A 15487-nucleotide genomic window follows, 5' to 3' on the forward strand; every position below is an offset into this window, starting at 1 on the left:
CAAAAAATGCAAAAAAATTTAACTTAAAATCAATAATGAGATTATAAACCTATTTAAAGCGAGTAATGAGGCTTTCGAAGGCATGGTTGACTATAAAAAGACTTTTCCTACCAATAGAGGGTTTTAACCTCACATTTCCCGAGTAAACACTTAATTACAATCCGTTTAAATAAAAAATGTAAAAAAATTCAACTGAAAATCAATAGTGAGATTATAAACATTTTTAAAGCGAGCAATGATGCTTTTCAAGTCATGAATGACTATAAATGGACTTTTCCTATCAACGGGGGGTTTTAACCGCACGTTCCCCTAGTAAACAGTCAATTATATTCTTCTTTAACAAAAAATGTAAAAAAATTTAACTTAAAATAAATAATGAGATTATAAACCTTTTTAAAGCGAGTAATGAGGCTTTCGAAGAAATGGGTGACTATAAATGGACTTTTCCTATCAACAGAGGGTTTTAACCTCACGTTTTCGGAGTAAACACTTAATTATAATCCGTTTAAACAAAAAATGTAAAAAAATTCAACTTAAAATCAATAATGAGATTATAAACATTTTTAAAGCGAGTAATGAAGCTTTTCAAGTAATGAATGACTATAAATGGACTTTTGCTATCAACGGGGGGTTTTAACCTCACGTTTTCCGAGTAAACACTCAATTATAATCTTCTTTAACAAAAAATGCAAAAAAATTTAACTTAAAATCAATAATGAGATTATAAACCTATTTAAAGCGAGTAATGAGGCTTTCGAAGGCACGAGTGACTATAAGTGGACTTTTCCTACCAATAAAGGGTTTTAACCTCACGTTTCCCGAGTAAACACTTAATTATAATCCGTTAAAACAAAAAATGTAAATAAATTCAACTTAAAATCAACAATGAGATTATAAACATTGTTAAAGCCAGTAATGAAGCTTTTGAAGCATGAATGACTATAAATGGACTTTTCCTATCAACTGGGGGTTTTAACCTCACGTTTCCCGAGTAAATACTTAATTATAATTCGTTTCAACCAAAAATGTAAAAAAATTTAACTTAAAATCAATAATGAGATTATAAATCTATTTAAAGCGAGTAATGAGGCTTCCGAAGGCATGGGTGACTATAAATGGACTTTTCCTATCAACAGAGGGTTTTAACCTCACGTTTCCCGAGTAAACACTTAATTATAATCCGTTTAAACAAAAAATGTAAAAAAATTCAACTTAAAATCAATAATGAGATTATAAACATTTTTAAAGCGAGTAATGAAGCTTTTCAAGTGATGAATGACTATAAATGGACTTTTGCTATCAACGGGGGGTTTTAACCTCACGTTTTCCGAGTAAACACTCAATTATAATCTTCTTTAACAAAAAATGCAAAAAAATTTAACTTAAAATCAATAATGAGATTATAAACCTATTTAAAGCGAGTAATGAGGCTTTCGAAGGCACGAGTGACTATAAGTGGACTTTTCCTACCAATAAAGGGTTTTAACCTCACGTTTCCCGAGTAAACACTTAATTATAATCCGTTTAAACAAAAAATGTAAATAAATTCAACTTAAAATCAATAATGAGATTATAAACATTGTTAAAGCCAGTAATGAAGCTTTTGAAGCATGAATGACTATAAATGGACTTTTCCTATCAACTGGGGGTTTTAACCTCACGTTTCCCGAGTAAATACTTAATTATAATTCGTTTCAACAAAAAATGTAAAAAAATTTAACTTAAAATCAATAATGAGATTAAAAACATTTTAAAGCGAGTAATGAAGCTTTTCAAGTCATGAATGACTATAAATGGACTTTTTCTATCAACGGGGGGTTTTAACCTTACGTTTTCCGAGTAAACACTCAATTATAATCTTCTTTAACAAAAAATACAAAAAAATTTAACCTAAAATCAATAATGAGATTATAAACTTATTTAAAGCGAGTAATGAGGCTTCCGAAGGCATGGGTGACTATAAATGGACTTTTCTTGCCAACAGAGGGTTTTAACCTCACATTTCCCGAGTAAAAACTTAATTAGAATCCGTTTAAACAAAAAATGTAAAAAAATTCAACTTAAAATCAATAATGAGATTATAAAGATTTTTAAAGCGAGTAATGAAGCTTTTCAAGTGATGAATGACTATAAATGGACTTTTGCTATCAACGGGGGGTTTGAACCTCACGTTTTCCGAGTAAACACTCAATTATAATCTTCTTTAACAAAAAATGCAAAAAAATTTAACTTAAAATCAATAATGAGATTATAAACCTATTTAAAGCGAGTAATGAGGCTTTCGAAGGCACGAGTGACTATAAGTGGACTTTTTCTACCAATAAAGGGTTTTAACCTCACGTTTCCCGAGTAAACACTTAATTATAATCCGTTTAAACAAAAAATGTAAATAAATTCAACTTAAAATCAATAATGAGATTATAAACATTGTGAAAGCCAGTAATGAAGCTTTTGAAGCATGAATGACTATAAATGGACTTTTCCTATCAACTGGGGGTTTTAACCTCACGTTTCCCGAGTAAATACTTAATTATAATTCGTTTCAACAAAAAATGTAAAAAAATTTAACTTAAAATCAATAATGAGATTAAAAACATTTTAAAGCGAGTAATGAAGCTTTTCAAGTCATGAATGACTATAAATGGACTTTTGCTATCAACGGGGGGTTTTAACCTCACGTTTTCCGAGTAAACACTCAATTATAATCTTCTTTAACAAAAAATGCAAAAAAATTTAACTTAAAATCAATAATGAGATTATAAACCTATTTAAAGCGAGTAATGAGGCTTCCGAAGGCATGGGTGACTATAAATGGACTTTTCCTGCCAACAGAGGGTTTTAACCTCACGTTTCTCGAGTAAACACTTAATTATAATCCGTTTAAACAAAAAATGTAAAAAAGTTCAACTTAAAATCAATAATGAGATTATAAACATTTTTACAGCGAGTAATGAAGCTTTTCAAGTCATGAATGACTATAATTGGACTTTTCCTATCAACGGAGGGTTTTAACCTCACGTTTCTCGAGTAAACACTTAATTATAATATGTTTGAACAAAAAATGTAAAAAAATTCAACTTAAAATCAATAATGAGATTATAAACCAATTTAAAGCGAGTAATAAGGCTTTCGAAGGCATGGTTGACTATAAAAAGACTTTTCCTACCAATAGAGGGTTTTAACCTCACATTTCCCGAGTAAACACTTAATTACAATCCGTTTAAATAGAAAATGTAAAAAAATTCAACTGAAAATCAATAGTGAGATTGTAAACATTTTTAAAGCGAGCAATGATGCTTTTCAAGTCATGAATGACTATAAATGGACTTTTCCTATCAACGGGGGGTTTTAACCGCACGTTCCCCTAGTAAACACTCAATTATATTCTTCTTTAACAAAAAATGTAAAAAAATTTAACTTAAAATAAATAATGAGATTATAAACCTTTTTAAAGCGAGTAATGAGGCTTTCGAAGAAATGGGTGACTATAAATGGACTTTTCCTATCAACAGAGGGTTTTAACCTCACGTTTCCGGAGTAAACACTTAATTATAATCCGTTTAAACAAAAAATGTAAAAAAATTCAACTTAAAATCAATAATGAGATTATAAACATTTTTAAAGCGAGTAATGAAGCTTTTCAAGTAATGAATGACTATAAGTGGACTTTTGCTATCAACGGGGGGTTTTAACCTCACGTTTTCCGAGTAAACACTCAATTATAATCTTCTTTAACAAAAAATGCAAAAAAATTTAACTTAAAATCAATAATGAGATTATAAACCTATTTAAATCGAGTAATGAGGCTTTCGAAGGCACGAGTGACTATAAGTGGACTTTTCCTACCAATAAAGGGTTTTAACCTCACGTTTCCTGAGTAAACACTTAATTATAATCCGTTTAAACAAAAAATGTAAATAAATTCAACTTAAAATCAACAATGAGATTATAAACATTGTTAAAGCCAGTAATGAAGCTTTTGAAGCATGAATGACTATAAATGGACTTTTCCTATCAACTGGGGGTTTTAACCTCACGTTTCCCGAGTAAATACTTAATTATAATTCGTTTCAACCAAAAATGTAAAAAAATTTAACTTAAAATCAATAATGAGATTATAAATCTATTTAAAGCGAGTAATGAGGCTTCCGAAGGCATGGGTGACTATAAATGGACTTTTCCTATCAACAGAGGGTTTTAACCTCACGTTTCCCGAGTAAACACTTAATTATAATCCGTTTAAACAAAAAATGTAAAAAAATTCAACTTAAAATCAATAATGAGATTATAAACATTTTTAAAGCGAGTAATGAAGCTTTTCAAGTGATGAATGACTATAAATGGACTTTTGCTATCAACGGGGGGTTTTAACCTCACGTTTTCCGAGTAAACACTCAATTATAATCTTCTTTAACAAAAAATGCAAAAAAATTTAACTTAAAATCAATAATGAGATTATAAACCTATTTAAAGCGAGTAATGAGGCTTTCGAAGGCACGAGTGACTATAAGTGGACTTTTCCTACCAATAAAGGGTTTTAACCTCACGTTTCCCGAGTAAACACTTAATTATAATCCGTTTAAACAAAAAATGTAAAAAAATTCAACTTAAAATCAATAATGAGATTATAAACGTTGTTAAAGCCAGTAATGAAGCTTTTGAAGCATGAATGACTATAAATGGACTTTTCCTATCAACTGGGGGTTTTAACCTCACGTTTCCCGAGTAAATACTTAATTATAATTCGTTTCAACAAAAAATGTAAAAAAATTTAACTTAAAATCAATAATGAGATTAAAAACATTTTAAAGCGAGTAATGAAGCTTTTCAAGTCATGAATGACTATAAATGGACTTTTTCTATCAACGGGGGGTTTTAACCTTACGTTTTCCGAGTAAACACTCAATTATAATCTTCTTTCACAAAAAATACAAAAAAATTTAACCTAAAATCAATAATGAGATTATAAACTTATTTAAAGCGAGTAATGAGGCTTCCGAAGGCATGGGTGACTATAAATGGACTTTTCCTGCCAACAGAGGGTTTTAACCTCACATTTCCCGAGTAAAAACTTAATTAGAATCCGTTTAAACAAAAAATGTAAAAAAGTTCAACTTAAAATCAATAATGAGATTATAAACAATTTTAAAGCGAGTAATGAAGCTTTTCAAGTCATGAATGACTATAAATGGACTTTTCCTATCAACGGGGGGTTTTAACCTCACGTTTCCTGAGTAAACACTCAATTATAATCTGTTTAAAAAAAATGCAAAAAAATTAAACTTAAAATCAATAATGAGATTATAAACCTATTTAAAGCGAGTAATGAGCCTTTCGAAAAAACGGGTGACTATAAATGGGATTTTCCTACCAAAAGAGGGTTTTAACCTCACGTTTCCCAAGTAAATACTTAATTATAATTCGTTTAAACAAAAAATGTAAAAAAATTTAACTTAAAATCAATAATGTGATTATAAATATTTTAAAGCGAGTAATGAAGCTTTTCAAGTCATGAATGACTATAAATGGACTTTTGCTATCAACGGGGGGTTTTAACCTCACGTTTTTCGAGTAAACACTCAATTATAATCTTTTTTAACAAAAAATGCAAAAAAATTTAACTTAAAATCAATAATGAGATTATAAACCTATTTAAAGCGAGTAATGAGGCTTCCGAAGGCATGGGTGACGATAAATGGACTTTTCCTGCCAACAGAGGGTTTTAACCTCACGTTTCTCGAGTAAACACTTAATTATAATCCGTTTAAACAAAAAATGTAAAAAAGTTCAACTTAAAATCAATAATGAGATTATAAACATTTTTACGGGGAGTAATGAAGCTTTTCAAGTCATGAATGACTATAATTGGACTTTTCCTATCAACGGAGGGTTTTAACCTCTCGTTTCTCGAGTAAAAATTAATTATAATCTGTTTGAACAAAAAAATGTAAAAAAATTCAACTTAAAATCAATAATGAGATTATAAACCTATTTAAAGCGAGTAATGAGGCTTTCGAAGGCATGGTTGACTATAAAAAGACTTTTCCTACCAATAGAGGGGTTTTAACCTCACATTTCCAGAGTAAACACTTAATTACATTCCGTTTCAATAAAAAATGAAAAGAAATTCAACTTAAAATCAATAGTGAGATTATAAGCATTTTTAAAGCGAGCAATGATGCTTTTCAAGTCATGAATGACTATAAATGGACTTTTCCTATCAACGGGGGGTTTTAACCTCATGTTCCCCTAGTAAATACTCAATTATATTCTTTTTTAACAAAAAATGTAAAAAAATTTAACTTAAAATAAATAATGAGATTATAAACCTTTTTAAAGCGAGTAATGAGGCTTTCGAAGAAATGGGTGACTATAAAAGGACTTTTCCTATCAATAGAGGGTTTTAACCTCACGTTTCCCGAGTAAACACTTAATTATAATCCGTTTAAACAAAAAATGTAAAAAAATTTAACTTAAAATCAATAATGTGATTATAAACATTTTAAAACGAGTAATGAAGCTTTTCAAGTCATGAATGACTATAATTGGACTTTTCCTATCAACGGAGGGTTTTAACCACACGTTTCTCGAGTAAATACTTAATTATAATCTGTTTGAACAAAAAATGTAAAAAAATTCAACTTAAAATCAATAATGAGATTATAAACCCATTTAAAGCGAGTAATGAGGCTTTCGAAGGCATGGTTGACTATAAAAAGACTTTTCCTACCAACAGAGGGTTTTAACCTCACATTTCCCGAGTAAACACTTAATTACAATCCGTTTAAATAAAAAATGTAAAAAAATTCAACTCAAAATCAATAGTGAGATTATAAACATTTTTAAAGCGAGCAATGATGCTTTTCAAGTCATGAATGACTATAAATGGACTTTTCCTATCAACGGGGGGTTTTAACCTCACGTTCCCCTAGTAAACATTTAATTATATTCTTCTTTAACAAAAAATGTAAAAAAATTTAACTTAAAATCAATAATGAGATTATAAACCTATTTAAAGCGAGTAATGAGGCTTTCGAAGGCACGGGTGACTATAACTGGACTTTTCCTACCAATAAAGGGTTTTAACCTCACGTTTCCCGAGTAAACACTCAATTATAATCCGTTTAAACAAAAAATGTAAAAAAATTCAACTTAAAATCAATAATGAGATTATAAACATTGTTAAAGCCAGTAATGAAGCTTTTGAAGCATGAATGACTATAAATGGACTTTTCCTATCAACTTGGGGTTTTAACCTAACGTTTCCCGAGTAAATACTTAATTATAATACGTTTCAACAAAAAATGTGAAAAAATTTAACTTAAAATCAATAATGAGATTAAAAACATTTTAAAGCGAGTAATGAAGCTTTTCAAGTCATGAATGACTATAAACGGACTTTTGCTATCAACGGGGGGTTTTAACCTCACGTTTTCCGAGTAAACACTCAATTATAATCTTCTTTAACGAAAAATGCAAAAAAAGTTAACTTAAAATCAATAATGAGATTATAAACTTATTTAAAGCGAGTAATGAGGCTTCCGAAGGCATGGGTGACTATAAATGGACTTTTCCTACCAACAGAGGGTTTTAACCTCACGTTTCTCGAGTAAACACTTAATTATAATCCGTTTAAACAAAAAATGTAAAAAAATTCAACTTAAAATCAATAATGAGATTATAAACATTTTTACAGGGAGTGATGAAGCTTTTCAAGTCATGAATGACTATAATTGGACTTTTCCTATCAACGGAGGGTTTTAACCTCACGTTTCCCGAGTAAACACTTAATTATAATCTGTTTGAACAAAAAATGTAAAAAAATTCAACTTAAAATCAATAATGAGATTATAAACCTATTTAAAGCGAGTAATGAGGCTTTCGAAGGCATGGTTGACTATAAAAAGACTTTTCCTACCAATAGAAGGTTTTAACCTCACATTTCCCGAGTAAACACTTAATTACAATCCGTTTAAACAAAAAATGTAAAAAAATTCAACTTAAAATCAATAGTGAGATTATAAACAATTTTAAAGCGAGCAATGATTCTTTTCAAGTCATGAATGACTATAAATGGACTTTTCCTATCAACGGGGGGTTTTAACCTCACATTCCCCTAGTAAACACTCAATTATATTCTTCTTTAACAAAAAATGTAAAAAAATTTAACTTAAAATAAATAATGAGATTATAAACCTTTTCAAAGCGAGTAATGAGGCTTTCGAAGAAATGGGTGACTATAAATGGACTTTTCCTATCAACAGAGGGTTTTAACCTCACGTTTCCCGAGTAAACACTTATCTAAGATCCGTTTAAACAAAAAATATAAAAAAATTCAACTTAAAATCAATAATGAGATTATAAAGATTTTTAAAGCGAGTAATGAAGCTTTTCAAGTGATGAATGACTATAAATGGACTTTTGCTATCAACGGGGGGTTTTAACCTCACGTTTTTCGAGTAAACACTCAATTATCATCTTTTTTAACAAAAAATGCAAAAAAATTTAACTTAAAATCAATAATGAGATTATAAACCTATTTAAAGCGAGTAATGAGGCTTTCGAAGGCACGGGTGACTGTAAGTGGACTTTTCCTACCAATAAAGGGTTTTAACCTCACGTTTCCCGAGTAAACACTTAATTATAATCCGTTTAAACAAAAAATGTAAAAAAATTCAACTCAAAATCAATAATGAGATTATAAACATTGTTAAAGCTAGTAATGAAGCTTTTGAAGCATGAATGACTATAAATGGACTTTTCCTATCAACTGAGGGTTTTAACCTCACGTTTCCCGAGTAAATACTTAATTATAATACGTTTCAACAAAAAATGTAAAAAAATTTTACTTAAAATCAATAATGAGATTAAAAACATTTTAAAGCGAGTAATGAAGCTTTTCAAGTCATGAATGACTATAAATGGACTTTTGCTATCAACGGGGGGTTTTAACCTCACGTTTTCCGAGTAAACACTCAATTATAATCTTCTTTAACAAAAAATGCAAAAAAATTTAACTTAAAATCAATAATGAGATTATAAACTTATTTAAAGCGAGTAATGAGGCTTCCGAAGGCATGGGTGACTATAAATGGACTTTTCCTGCCAACAGAGGGTTTTAACCTCACGTTTCTCGAGTAAACACTTAATTATAATCCGTTTAAACAAAAAATGTAAAAAAATTCAACTTAAAATCAATAATGAGATTATAAACATTTTTACAGGGAGTGATGAAGCTTTTCAAGTCATGAATGACTATAATTGGACTTTTCCTATCAACGGAGGGTTTTAACCTCACGTTTCCCGAGTAAACAATTAATTATAATCTGTTTGAACAAAAAATGTAAAAAAATTCAACTTAAAATCAATAATGAGATTATAAACATTTTAAAGCGAGTAATGAAGCTTTTCAACTCATGAATGACTATAAATGGACTTTTCCTATCAACGGTGGGTTTTAACCTCACGTTCCCCTAGTAAACACTCAATTATATTCTTCTTTAACAAAAAATGTAAAAAAAAATTAACTTAAAATAAATAATGAGATTATAAACCTTTTTAAAGCGAGTAATGAGGTTTTCGAAGAAATGGCTGACTATAAATGGACTTTTCCTCTCAACAGAGGGTTTTAACCTCACGTTTCCCGAGTAAACACTTAATTATAATCCGTTTAAACAAAAAATGTAAAAAAATTCAACTTAAAATCAATAATGAGATTATAAACATTGTTAAAGCCAGTAATGAAGCTTTTGAAGCATGAATGACTATAAAGGACTTTTCCTATCAACTGGGGGTTTTAACCTCACGTTTCCCGAGTAAATACTTAATTATAATACGTTTCAACAAAAAATGTAAAAAAATTTAACTTAAAATCAATAATGAGATTAAAAACATTTTAAAGCGAGTAATGAAGCTTTTCAAGTTATGAATGACTATAAATGGACTTTTGCTATCAACGGGGGGTTTTAACCTCACGTTTTCCGAGTAAACACTCAATTATAATCTTCTTTAACAAAAAATGCAAAAAAATTTAACTTAAAATCAATAATGAGATTATAAACTTATTTAAAGCGAGTAATAAAGCTTCCGAAGGCATGGGTGACTATAAATGGACTTTTCCTGCCAACAGAGGGTTTTAACCTCACGTTTCTCGAGTAAACACTTAATTATAATCCGTTTAAACAAAAAATGTAAAAAAATTCAACTTAAAATCAATAATGAGATTATAAACATTTTTACAGGGAGTGATGAAGCTTTTCAAGTCATGAATGACTATAATTGGACTTTTCCTATCAACGGAGGGTTTTAACCTCATGTTTCCCGAGTAAACAATTAATTATAATCTGTTTGAACAAAAAATGTAAAAAAATTCAACTTAAAATCAATAATGAGATTATAAACATTTTAAAGCGAGTAATGAAGCTTTTCAACTCATGAATGACTATAAATGGACTTTTCCTATCAACGGGGGGTTTTAACCTCACGTTCCCCTAGTAAACACTCAATTATATTCTTCTTTAACAAAAAATGTAAAAAAAAATGAACTTAAAATAAATAATGAGATTATAAACCTTTTTAAAGCGAGTAATAAGGTTTTCGAAGAAATGGGTGACTATAAATGGACTTTTCCTATCAACAGAGGGTTTTAACCTCACGTTTCCCGAGTAAACACTTAATTATAATCCGTTTAAACAAAAAATGTAAAAAAATTCAACTTAAAATCAATAATGAGATTATAAACATTTTTAAAGCGAGTAATGAAGCTTTTCAAGTGATGAATGACTATAAATGGACTGTTGCTATCAACGGGGGGTTTTAACCTCACGTTTTTCGAGTAAACACTCAATTATCATCTTTTTTAACAAAAAATGCAAAAAAATTTAACTTAAAATCAATAATGAGATTATAAACCTATTTAAAGCGAGTAATGAGGCTTTCGAAGGCACGGGTGACTATAAGTGGACTTTTCCTACCAATAAAAGGTTTTAACCTCACGTTTCCCGAGTAAACACTTAATTATAATCCGTTTAAACAAAAAATGTAAAAAAATTCAACTTAAAATCAATAATGAGATTATAAACATTGTTAAAACCAGTAATGAAGCTTTTGAAGCATGAATGACTATAAATGGACTTTTCCTATCAACTGGGGGTTTTAACCTCACGTTTCCCGAGTAAATACTTAATTATAATACGTTTCAACAAAAAATGTAAAAAAATTTAACTTAAAATCAATAAGGAGATTAAAAACATTTTAAAGCGAGTAATGAAGCTTTTCAAGTCATGAATGACTATAAATGGACTTTTGCTATCAACGGGGGGTTTTAACCTCACGTTTTCCGAGTAAACACTCAATTATAATCTTCTTTAACAGAAAATGCAAAAAAATTTAACTTAAAATCAATAATGAGATTATAAACTTATTTAAAGCGAGTAATGAGGCTTCCGAAGGCATGGGTGACTATAAATGGACTTTTCCTGCCAACAGAGGGTTTTAACCTCAGGTTTCTCGAGTAAACACTTAATTATTATCCGTTTAAACAAAAAATGTAAAAATATTCAACTTAAAATCAATAATGAGATTATAAACATTTTTACAGAGAGTGATGAAGCTTTTCAAGTCATGAATGACTATAATTGGACTTTTCCTATCAACGGAGGGTTTTAACCTCACGTTTCCCGAGTAAACACTTAATTATAATCTGTTTGAACAAAAAATGTAAAAAAATTCAACTTAAAATCAATAATGAGATTATAAACCTATTTAAAGCGAGTAATGAGGCTTTCGAAGGCATGGTTGACTATAAAAAGACTTTTCCTACCAATAGAGGGTTTTAACCTCACATTTCCCGAGTAAACACTTAATTACAATCCGTTTAAACAAAAAATGTAAAAAAATTCAACTTAAAATCAATAGTGAGATTATAAACAATTTTAAAGCGAGCAATGATTCTTTTCAAGTCATGAATGACTATAAATGGACTTTTCCTATCAACGGGGGGTTTTAACCTCACGTTCCCATAGTAAACACTCAATTGTATTCTTCTTTAACAAAAAAGGTAAAAAAAATTAACTTAAAATAAATAATGAGATTATAAACCTTTTCAAAGCGAGTAATGAGGCTTTCGAATAAATGGGTGACTATAAATGGACTTTTCCTATCAACAGAGGGTTTTAACCTCACGTTTCCCGAGTAAACACTTATCTAGAATCCGTTTAAACAAAAAATGTAAAAAAATTCAACTTAAAATCAATAATGAGATTATAAACATTTTTAAAGCGAGTAATGAAGCTTTTCAAGTGATGAATGACTATAAATGGACTTTTGCTATCAATGGGGGGTTTTAACCTCACGTTTTTCGAGTAAACACTCAATTATCATTTTTTTAACAAAAAATGTAAAAAAATTTAACTTAAAATCAATAATGAGATTATAAACCTATTTAAAGCGAGTAATGAGGCTTTCGAAGGCACGGGTGACTATAACTGGACTTTTCCTACCAATAAACGGTTTTAACCTCACGTTTCCCGAGTAAACACTCAATTATAATCCGTTTAAACAAAAAATGTAAAAAAATTCAACTTAAAATCAATAATGAGATTATAAACATTGTTAAAGCCAGTAATGAAGCTTTTGAAGCATGAATGACTATAAATGGACTTTTCCTATCAACTTGGGGTTTTAACCTAACGTTTCCCGAGTAAATACTTAATTATAATACGTTTCAACAAAAAATGTGAAAAAATTTAACTTAAAATCAATAATGAGATTAAAAACATTTTAAAGCGAGTAATGTAGCTTTTCAAGTCATGAATGACTATAAATGGACTTTTGCTATCAACGGGGGGTTTTAACCTCACGTTTTCCGAGTAAACACTCAATTATAATCTTCTTTAACAAAAAATACAAAAAAATTTAACTTAAAATCAATAATGAGATTATAAACTTATTTAAAGCGAGTAATGAGGCTTCCGAAGGCATGGGTGACTATAAATGGACTTTTCCTGCCAACAGAGGGTTTTAACCTCACGTTTCTCGAGTAAACACTTAATTATAATCCGTTTAAACAAAAAATGTAAAAAAATTCAACTTAAAATCAATAATGAGATTATAAACATTTTTACAGGGAGTGATGAAGCTTTTCAAGTCATGAATGACTATAATTGGACTTTTCCTATCAACAGAGGGTTTTAACCTCACGTTTCCCGAGTAAACAATTAATTATAATCTGTTTGAACAAAAAATGTAAAAAAATTCAACTTAAAATCAATAATGAGATTATAAACCTATTTAAAGCGAGTAGTGAGGCTTTCGAAGGCATGGTTGACTATAAAAAGACTTTTCCTACCAATAGAGGGTTTTAACCTCACATTTCCCGAGTAAACACTTAATTACAATCCGTTTAAACAAAAAATGTAAAAAAATTCAACTTAAAATCAATAGTGAGATTATAAACAATTTTAAAGCGAGCAATGATTCTTTTCAAGTCATAAATGACTATAAATGGACTTTTCCTATCAACGGGGAGTTTTAACCTCACGTTCCCCTAGTAAACACTCAATTATATTCTTCTTTAACAAAAAATGTAAAAAAATTTAACTGAAAATAAATAATGAGATTATAAACCTTTTCAAAGCGAGTAATGAGGCTTTCGAAGAAATGGGTGACTATAAATGGACTTTTCCTATCAACAGAGGGTTTTAACCTCACGTTTCCCGAGTAAACACTTAGCTAGAATCCGTTTAAGCAAAAAATGTAAAAAAATTCAACTTAAAATCAATAATGAGATTATAAACATTTTTAAAGCGAGTAATGAAGCTTTTCAAGTCATGAATGACTATAAATGGACTTTTCCTATCAATGGAGGGGTTTAACCTCACGTTTCCTGAATAAACACTCAATTATAATCTGCTTAAAAAAATGTAAAAAAATTGAACTTAAAATCAATAATGAGATTATAAACGTATTTAAAGCGAGTAATGAGGCTTCCGAAGGCTTGGGTGACTATAAAAGGACTTCTTCTGCGAACAGAGGGTTTTAACCTCACGTTTCACGAGTAAACACTTAATTATAATCCGTTTAAACAAAAAATGTAAAAAAAATCAACTTAACATCAGTAATGAGATTATAAATATTTTTACAGGGAGTGATGAAGCTTTTCGAGTCATGAATGACTATAATTGGACTTTTCCTATCAACGGAGGGTTTTAACCTCACGTTTCCCGAGTAAACACTTAATTATAATCTGTTTGAACAAACAATGTAAAACAATTAAACTTAAAGTCAACAATGAGATTATAAACCTATTTAAAGCGAGTAATGAGGCTTTCGAAGGCATGGTTGACTATAAAAAGACTTTTCCTACCAATTGAGGGTTTTAACCTCACATTTCCCGAGTAAACACTTAATTACAATCCGTTTAAACAAAAAATATAAAAAAATTCAACTTAAAATCAATAGTGAGATTATAAACGATTTTAAAGCGAGCAATGATGCTTTTCAAGTCATGAATGACTATAAATGGACTTTTCCTATTAACGGGAGGTTTTAACCTCACGTTCCCCTAGTAAACACTCAATTATATTCTTCTTTCACAAAAAATGTAAAAAAATTTAACTTAAAATAAATAATGAGATTATAAACCTTTTTAAAGCGAGTAATGAGGCTTTCGAAGAAATGGGTGACTATAAATGGACTTTTCCTATCAACAGAGGGTTTTAACCTCACGTTTCCCGAGTAAACACTTAATTATAATCTGTTTAAACAAAAAATGTCAAAAAATTCAACTTAAAATCAATAATGAGATTATAAACCTTTTTAAAGCGAGTAATGAAGCTTTTCAAGTCATGAATGACTATAAATGGACTTTTCCTACCAATAGAGGGTTTTAACCTGACATTTCCTGAGTAAACACTCAATTATAATCTATTTAAACAAAAAATGTAAAAAAATTCAACTTAAAGTAAATAATGAGATTATAAACCTATTTAAAGCGAGTAATGAGGCTTTCGAAGGTATGGGTGACTATAAACGGACTTTTCCTACCAACAGAGGGTTTTAACCTCACGTTTCCTGAGTAAACACTCAATTATAATCTATTTAAACAAAAAATGTAAAAAAAATCAACTTAAAATCAATAATGAGATTATAAATCTATTTAAAGCGAGTAATGAGGCTTTCGAAGGCATGAGTGACTATAAACGGACTTTTTCTACCAACAGAGGGTTTTAACCTCACGTTTCCCGAGTAAACACTTAATTATAATTCGTTTAAACAAAAAATGTAAAAAAATTCAACTTAAAATCAATAATGAGATTATAAACATTTTAAAGCGAGTAATGAAGCGTTTCAACTCATGAATGACTATAAATGGACTTTTCCTGTCAACGGGGGGTTTTAACCTCACGTTTCTTGAGTAAACACTCAATTATAATCTATTTAAACAAAAAAGGTAAAAAAATTCAACTTAAAATCAATAATGAGATTA

Source organism: Theobroma cacao, chromosome 1, assembly GCF_053813885.1.
Source record: "Theobroma cacao isolate CCN51 chromosome 1, ASM5381388v1, whole genome shotgun sequence".
NCBI classification, from domain to species: domain Eukaryota; kingdom Viridiplantae; phylum Streptophyta; class Magnoliopsida; order Malvales; family Malvaceae; genus Theobroma; species Theobroma cacao.